Source organism: Mesocricetus auratus, unplaced genomic scaffold (genome assembly GCF_017639785.1).
Source record: "Mesocricetus auratus isolate SY011 unplaced genomic scaffold, BCM_Maur_2.0 Super-Scaffold_15014, whole genome shotgun sequence".
NCBI lineage: Eukaryota > Metazoa > Chordata > Mammalia > Rodentia > Cricetidae > Mesocricetus > Mesocricetus auratus.
Window position 1 is genome coordinate 69,564,000 of NW_024429186.1, and position 7,491 is coordinate 69,571,490.

Consider the following 7,491-nt stretch of genomic DNA (forward strand, 5'->3'; position numbering starts at 1 on the left):
GTGTGTTTCGTCTTCTAAATACATTTTTCTTTATTTCCTTCCTTCTCTTTGTTTTCTTCACATACCTTAAGCTTCTCTGTGTTCTCATGCTTTTGTAGCATTGCTCTGCTCAAGACCTGATTTTCTTTTGACCTCCCCAAGTAGTTTTGAAATATATAGTCCTTCTACACACTAGTGAGGTTGTTTCTCAGCATGCTAGCATCCCTTCAGCTTGAAGGTCTTTTGTTATCCCTCTGACTCTTCACCATCTCTTATAGGATCATGAGAAGGAGATAGGGTACATCTAGAGAATCTGTGCTCATGACTTAACTCAATACGGATATTCAGTGCTCCAGACTACGTTATTTTTCTCCAGTACTCTTGTTTCTTTTCAGATTACAGGAAGTTACTTGACTCTTCAGGAAAAAAAATAGCTGAACGTTGGGTCAAGGCATCTTGCATTTAAATCCTAAAGGCAAGTTCCCTTTGATGCCTCCTGCCTAGCTCTTGGATAGCACTGTGGGCAACTGGGCTCCTCTAACTGGGAGCTACGCTTTTTACAGCGTCCAGCAATATTCTCATTTGCTGTATTTTCTCATGGTAATACCATGCTCATTTTCTACCCCCAGATGTTAAGACAGTCATCCTTATTTACTAAAAAGGAGGCTGGTTTTCCAAAGTGTAAATAACATCACCATAATTCACTTAAAAACATTTCAAGGACTTCCTCTGCATTCAGTGTGTGATCTAAAATTTCAGTCGTAGTTTACACGGCTCTGCTTTATACGCCCTGGACCTGCCTTTCCCTCTTGCCACTTAGGACCCCTCTTCTGTCTTCTTTGAAGGTTGCAACTATACTGTCGTTCTTTTGTGTTTCTTTTTGTTTTTTTTGAGACACGGCTTCTCAGTCCTGTTAAGTCCTAGCTGTCCTGGACTAGCTCTGTATCAGGCTGGCCTTGAACTCAGAGAGATCCACCTCCATCTGCCTCCTGAGTGCTGGGATAAAGGGCATATTCTGCTACCACCACCACTTGGCTATACTCTCATTCCAGCCTTCAGGTCTTTGCTATTTTTACTTGTTTCTGCTGCCTGAAAGGTTCTTTCTGTAGAAATTCTCCAAAATACTGAGTCACTCTTATCTTAGTACAAAATTTAGCTGTTTACCTCCTAGTTTTCCATATAATAAACTCTCTGTAAACACTTGTTGCATTATTCAGTTAAAAAATGGCCACCGTGTTGCTTTATTCCTGGTCACTGGTTTCTGGTGGGAAGAAGACAGCCTATGGTCTTCGAAGTGTGGCTTCCCAACGTCATCAATCCTTACACTGCAGTGACTCTTTTATTAGTCTTCAATTGAGTATCTCCACCCACCTGCGTGGCTTTAAGCTTTTAGAGGAGAGGCCTGCCTTCTTTGAAACCGTTTTCTTAACATCTGACTTTTTCTCATGGCTATATCTGCAAGAGACAACACAATGAAGCTTTGATGATGAAGGAACACAGGTTTTCCTTTCACTGTGAACTCCTCAGTCATGTCTCCATGACTTTCTACAAGTTGTAAGTGTGTATTCATGAAACAGACAAGGACAATTCTCATGATGTCATCTCTCTTTGTATTCTATTAAACTCCTTAAAGTTGCTAATCAACATTTTTTCAACTGATTGTTCTTAATTCAAGAAAAACACTGTACAACTTCTATGAGCAAAACAAATTTTTAGCTGTTCAGAGTATCCCATATCTACCAAGATAGCTGAGAGAATGTTTTTGTCTCTCCATACACACTCTTGGATCTGAGAATAAAGCTGATCAAACTGGCCATAGTTTGCACAGTATTTTAAGTACTCTACCACTGACATAATAAATTCTCTACATACTGTGGGATAATTCTTTTAGTCCAGCCCAAAATAGAAATGGCCTTTCCTTTCCTGTTTTTGTCAACAGCTATTTTTGCAAGGTTTTCATTACTTCTTAATTGTTTAAACTTCCTATTTTCATTTTTCTTGTTAAGGACCAATTTTACAAATGAGTTCATTATCTCTACCATTTTAGACTCATCATTAATTTCACGTTCCTCATTTATTAGTGAGACTATTTCTCTCTGGTGTTTGCAGTATTTGTGAAATGCCCTTGTTTTCTTTGAGTCCCTTATGATAGCTTTATTGTGTGATTTTTATGCTACTGCTATCTTTCTTATGTTTAATTGATGTATATCCATTTTATTCCAAATAGCAAGTTTCCCCCACTGACTTTAATATAAGGTGTTCAAAAGACATTTTTGTTTACTCTTCAGATTTGCACACCTCATTCTTCAAACACACTTTAAATCTGCTCTAGTCTACTTAAAATATCAATAGAAGCAGCACTGGCAGAAAGAATTGAGACAATTCCTCATCTTGTAAATGCATTACTCATTACTGTATACAATAAATTTCTTAACCCTTAATTAGTGAAGAGATTCATAGTGGTTTTATCTGTTAGGCTGATAACAGCTCATTATTCAACAATGTCCTTGATCAGGGTACATAGCAAAGCAAGGGAATAGAATTTCTCTTGCTAAGCTCAGAGGCGTTTGAGATAAAAATGGACATGGTAACTCTAAATAGCAATGTCCACGATATGGAAAGCCTGGTCTAAGTCATGGATACTTCTGAGCAACCTCAAAGCTCTTGCCTTTTCTTTCTAATAGAGTCCCTTCATCTTCATTTTTGACTCCTACTTCTCTGTGTCTTTGAAATGTGGACATGGTCTTTGGGAGAGAAAAATAAATGTTTGTATGTCGAACAGTGTGACTGAAGATTTATGTTGCAAAAAAAATCAGTAGATAACAATGTTGTCTACTGAAATACAACACAGCTTGGAGGCTTGGAGTTTTAGTGCAGTTTCTTTGTTTTCTGTTTTTTCTCTATTGAAACTAGAGATTTCTCATTCATAAAATGTGGAGGTTGAATTGGGTAATAGTCAAGACAACTGATACCTTCTACATGTTCTATGTGATTGTAAAATTGAGAGGCTATCAAGACAACAGGAGTTGTGGGACTCTTCGGCCCATGTTACTGTCTTCCAGAACGCTAAAGGAGCCTGGTCATTTCACACACTATTTGTGATAATGGATAAAGACAAGGCCTGAAGGACACTTGTGTTTGGAGATACTGATTAGGTATCATTTGACTGATCCATGGCTGTTTTTATTTTATTTAAAACTTCATTTAGCTTTGAAATTTGATGTCTAAGTCCTGAGCCTGAGCTAGTATTCTTCCTATCCAGTATCCATGCCATTGTGGTTCTCTGTGACACAGGATTTCATCATTTCCTCAGATGAACTAGCTTACTTCTTTGATTCACCATGATGCTGTCATGTGGGAAGAAACTGCCCGTTAAAACAATAGATCCAAACAAATCATACTCGTAACTGATCTGCTTGTGGTTTTGAAGGTGCTTCAGAAAACTCTTTATTACCTATTTTGTCCTTGGGGAAAATCCTCTCTTAGTTATAGCCTTGCCATTTGTAAACTGCTAACTCACTTCATCAAAGTTTCTCTGAAAATCAAATGATTTCTGAGAAATTCCTTTCCAAAATTCTTATGAATTCCTATAAGTAAATCTCTGAAATTAATTTCTTTGTTACTACCAAACCTTGTTTTTGGAATGTATCTGTTGTGATTTGGGTATGAAGTTCCCTCCAAAGAAGGCCTGGGTGTCGAAGGCTTGATCTCCCAACTTGGTATTGATTTTGAGAGGAGAGTATATCATTAAGTCAAATCTCATCAATGGATTAACCCATTCTATCCAAATGGGGACTAGGTAGGGGAAGTGTTTTACAGGGATGTAGCTTTGGTTGAAGGCTCTTCCTAGTTGTTGGGAGGTAAGTAGGTCTATGCTTTCCTCTTTTGTGCCTCTATCTCAAAGCAATGGAGCCAGGAAACCATGGACTGAAATCTCTGAAACTATGGAACACAATGTCTCCCTGCCCTTGTTTGTCTTGTGTATTTGTCACAGTAACAAAAAATTAATGCAAAATACCTCACCTCTGCCCCGCATAATTGAAATCATTTGTCTGATAGTCTGATATTTTTACCTGAAAGATCCAATTGATCTCTCAAGTCTCAATTCAAAGATGACAGCTTATGTAGACACTTTCCCCTTCTTCCAGCTAGAGAAAGGCATGTTCTCACCGTTTTCCTTTGGAGCTTTGTACATATTTCTGGTTATAAGAGCCTTATAATACACTTTGCAAATGTCTTGTGTGACCATATTGAATCTGCATGATTTCATTTAACCCTGGAATAATCATATGAGTACTTTTATTGTATTCATTGCTTTGGTGGAAAATAGTGATAAATATTACTGAGAGTCAAGGAATGGTCTGGAAATGGTCTAGGAGCAGTGCCTTAGTCATCAAATTCCATCTTAACCTTCCAAAGCATCCCCACAAGGACTTGAACAACCCCAGGCTAAGATTCTCCCACCCCACAATCTCGATTAAGTAGTAGAGAGCTTTCCTGCCAACCAACTTTCTTTTTTTTTCTTTTTTTTCTTTTTTTTTTTTTTTTGGTTTTTACGAGACAGGGTTTCTCTTTATTGTTTTGGAGGCTATCGATCCAGCCCGGCCTCGAACTCACAGAGCTCCGCCTGCCTCTGCCTCCCGAGTGCTGGGATTAAAGGCGTGCGCCACCACCGCCCGGCGCTACTTTACACACTTTTATCATCCAAAGTGTTTGCTTCCTTCTAATGAGCAGGACTTATAATAAAAGTCATATTAAATCCTTCACTGTCCTTGTTTAGATTCCTTAAATTTTACATTCAATTTGAGATGCTTTCTTTTGTTTTCAATTAAGTTTGTCTTTTCAATGGAAGCTCCTCCTTTGTGTCTGTATGGTTTGATATTTCTGCCATCTATCTAATTTAGTTCAGCTTAGTGAATAGGTATCTTTCCAATCTCTGCTATGAAAAATGAAGTTGTAGAGTCTTCTGGGTTTCTGGTGTAGACAATGTAGTTTTCAGATTATTAGTAATCTTTAAAAAGAAGCCTACTTAACACAAGACTGACATTTTGTAAAGCTTAGAATTCTGAAACAGTTCTCATTTTATGCAACTTGAGCCATAGAAAGTTGAACTATTAAACACTTGTAAATAAATAAAAAAACTTTATAAATCTACTGAGTCAAGGTTCTACCTGCATATTAATACTTCTCTTCCCCAAATTTGGAAACACTGAGATATGCCTATACTTAGTCCCAAACGTCTAAAAAGGCAACACAGCCTCCCTCAGTGCTACCTTAGGTATTGGGATGTTCCCAAAGACTGGATTACCAGGCAAGAATTAAACTGAAAGCAAACAGAGTAAATCTTGAACAAGTAGCTAATAAGTGAATAATGCAAACAGTTATTTATGTAGAATACATTCTGGGGTGAGAATTAAATACTACTTTTATTTATTCAGAACTATATGAAATCCAAAAAAATTTATATGGATACATTAACACACATCTACATAATCTTTTAAATTTTGCACATCAATAGGAATAGTATGTTGATCTTTGGTATTCACAATGATGACTTTGTAATTTTATATCATCAAAGACAAGTGGCTTTCTAATTTTCATGACACTAAAGAGAGAAGAATCATGCATATGAAGAATAATTTTACTAATTAAAACAGAAAGAGCCATCTCTATCATTGCAGAATTAAGATAATCATAACACACCATTCTTCAAGCATTTCCATGGATTTTTTAAGATAAGAAGTCTAATCAAGATGATCTGAGAAGTACTTAAACTACCACAGATTTCAGGTCTCCCATTCAGTTTTCAAACTTTAGTGAATGTTCTTCAGCAAGAAAACCACTAGCTGGCTATCTTTTTTTCTACATCTAATATGTACTTTCTGTGTCTGGGTTAGCTCACTCAGGATGGTTTCTTCTAGTCACATCCATTTGCCTGGGAATTTCAATATGTCATTTGTTTTTTTGCCCCTGATTAGTACTCCATTGTGTAAATGTGCCACATTTTCTTTATCCATTCTTCAGTTGAGGGGTATCTAGGTTGCTTCCTGGCTCTGGTTATTACAAATAATGTGCTACAGACATCGTTGAACATATATCCTTGTTGTATGAATATGGAACATTTTGGTATATGCCAAAGAGTGGAATTGCTGGATCTTGAGTTAGACTGATTCCTATTTTCCTGAAAAACTGCCATACTGATTTCCAAAGTGACTAGTGGGTAGGATGGTGGGATGGTGTGGGAATGGGAGGATGGGAGGGAGAGGCTACTGGGATTTGTATGTAATATAAGATTGCTTTTAATTTAAATAAAATTAATTTTAAAAATAAAAATAAATGTCAAAAAATAAAAAAAAGAAAGGAAACCATTATCTTGCAGAATTTAACACATAATTCTTAAACTCTTAACCCCCAAATCCCATTTTTTTGCCAGGCAGAAATGGCATCCTTTCTATAACCGTAAGGAAACACAGCTGATACACACAGACTGAACACATGCATGGAAGCAAGAGAAACAAAGCTGGAGACATGAGGGGGGCTTCCTGGAGTGAGCACAGCCTGTCCCAGGATTTCAGTTGCTCCTCTCACACAAGCGATTCAAGCAGACAGACAGTTGGGGATATTCTGTTTTAATCTCTATCACCTATTAATTAAATGACTTCATCCACCAAGATATGGAGGAGTGAAGGATTTACAACATGATAAAAACATTTCCAAGAATCATAAAAGTCTTGATTCTGATTTCTTGAATGGTATTAACATGCTTACACATGTCTGTCCCCCCCCCTTTTTTTGCATTCTTCCCAAATTCCCAAATACAGTATGAATATTTTATAGTAATGTTTAGTAATGAGCACCAAATCCAACCTTAAAATGACTCCTCTCTTAATTAGCACATTAGTCACTCAGTAAAAATTGAGTGGGATGAATTATTCAAATATAATTCAGCAGAGACTCAGAGCAAATCTAAGGGATGAAGTAAAAAGGGAGAAAGGCCACAGAGTTGCTTTTCTCCTCGGAAGGTTAAAGAGGTACCCTGCACAGCTATGGAGTGGGAGTCGGGAGAGTCACTCATTAGCAGAGGGACTTAGGCATCTGCGGCTGCCATAGCTGTGGTGACCTTGAAGCACTGATAAACACCAACTGCAGAAGGGGGAAATAACACCTTGATGAGGTAAAGATTCCTTATCTTCTGCTTTCGGGGGCTTCAATTAAGCCTCAGTGAATTGTGCTGTGTACTGCTTGGGGAGGACTTTCTCTAGGCATTCACCTGCTGCCTAAAATATTTTTGAACTGCACAGAAATGTTCGAGTGGAAGGTTCTTTCCCCAGGATTACTTCTCTAATCTAATGTGCGGAAATGATATGATTAGCAGTTGGGACCAGCAAGTGGAAGCTAACAAGAATGTGTGTGTGTGTGTGTGTGTGTGTGTGTGTGTGTGTGTGTGTGTGTTTGTGTGTTTGTGTGTGTGTGTGTGTGTGTATGTGTGCTTGCAACAGAACCTAGCTTATG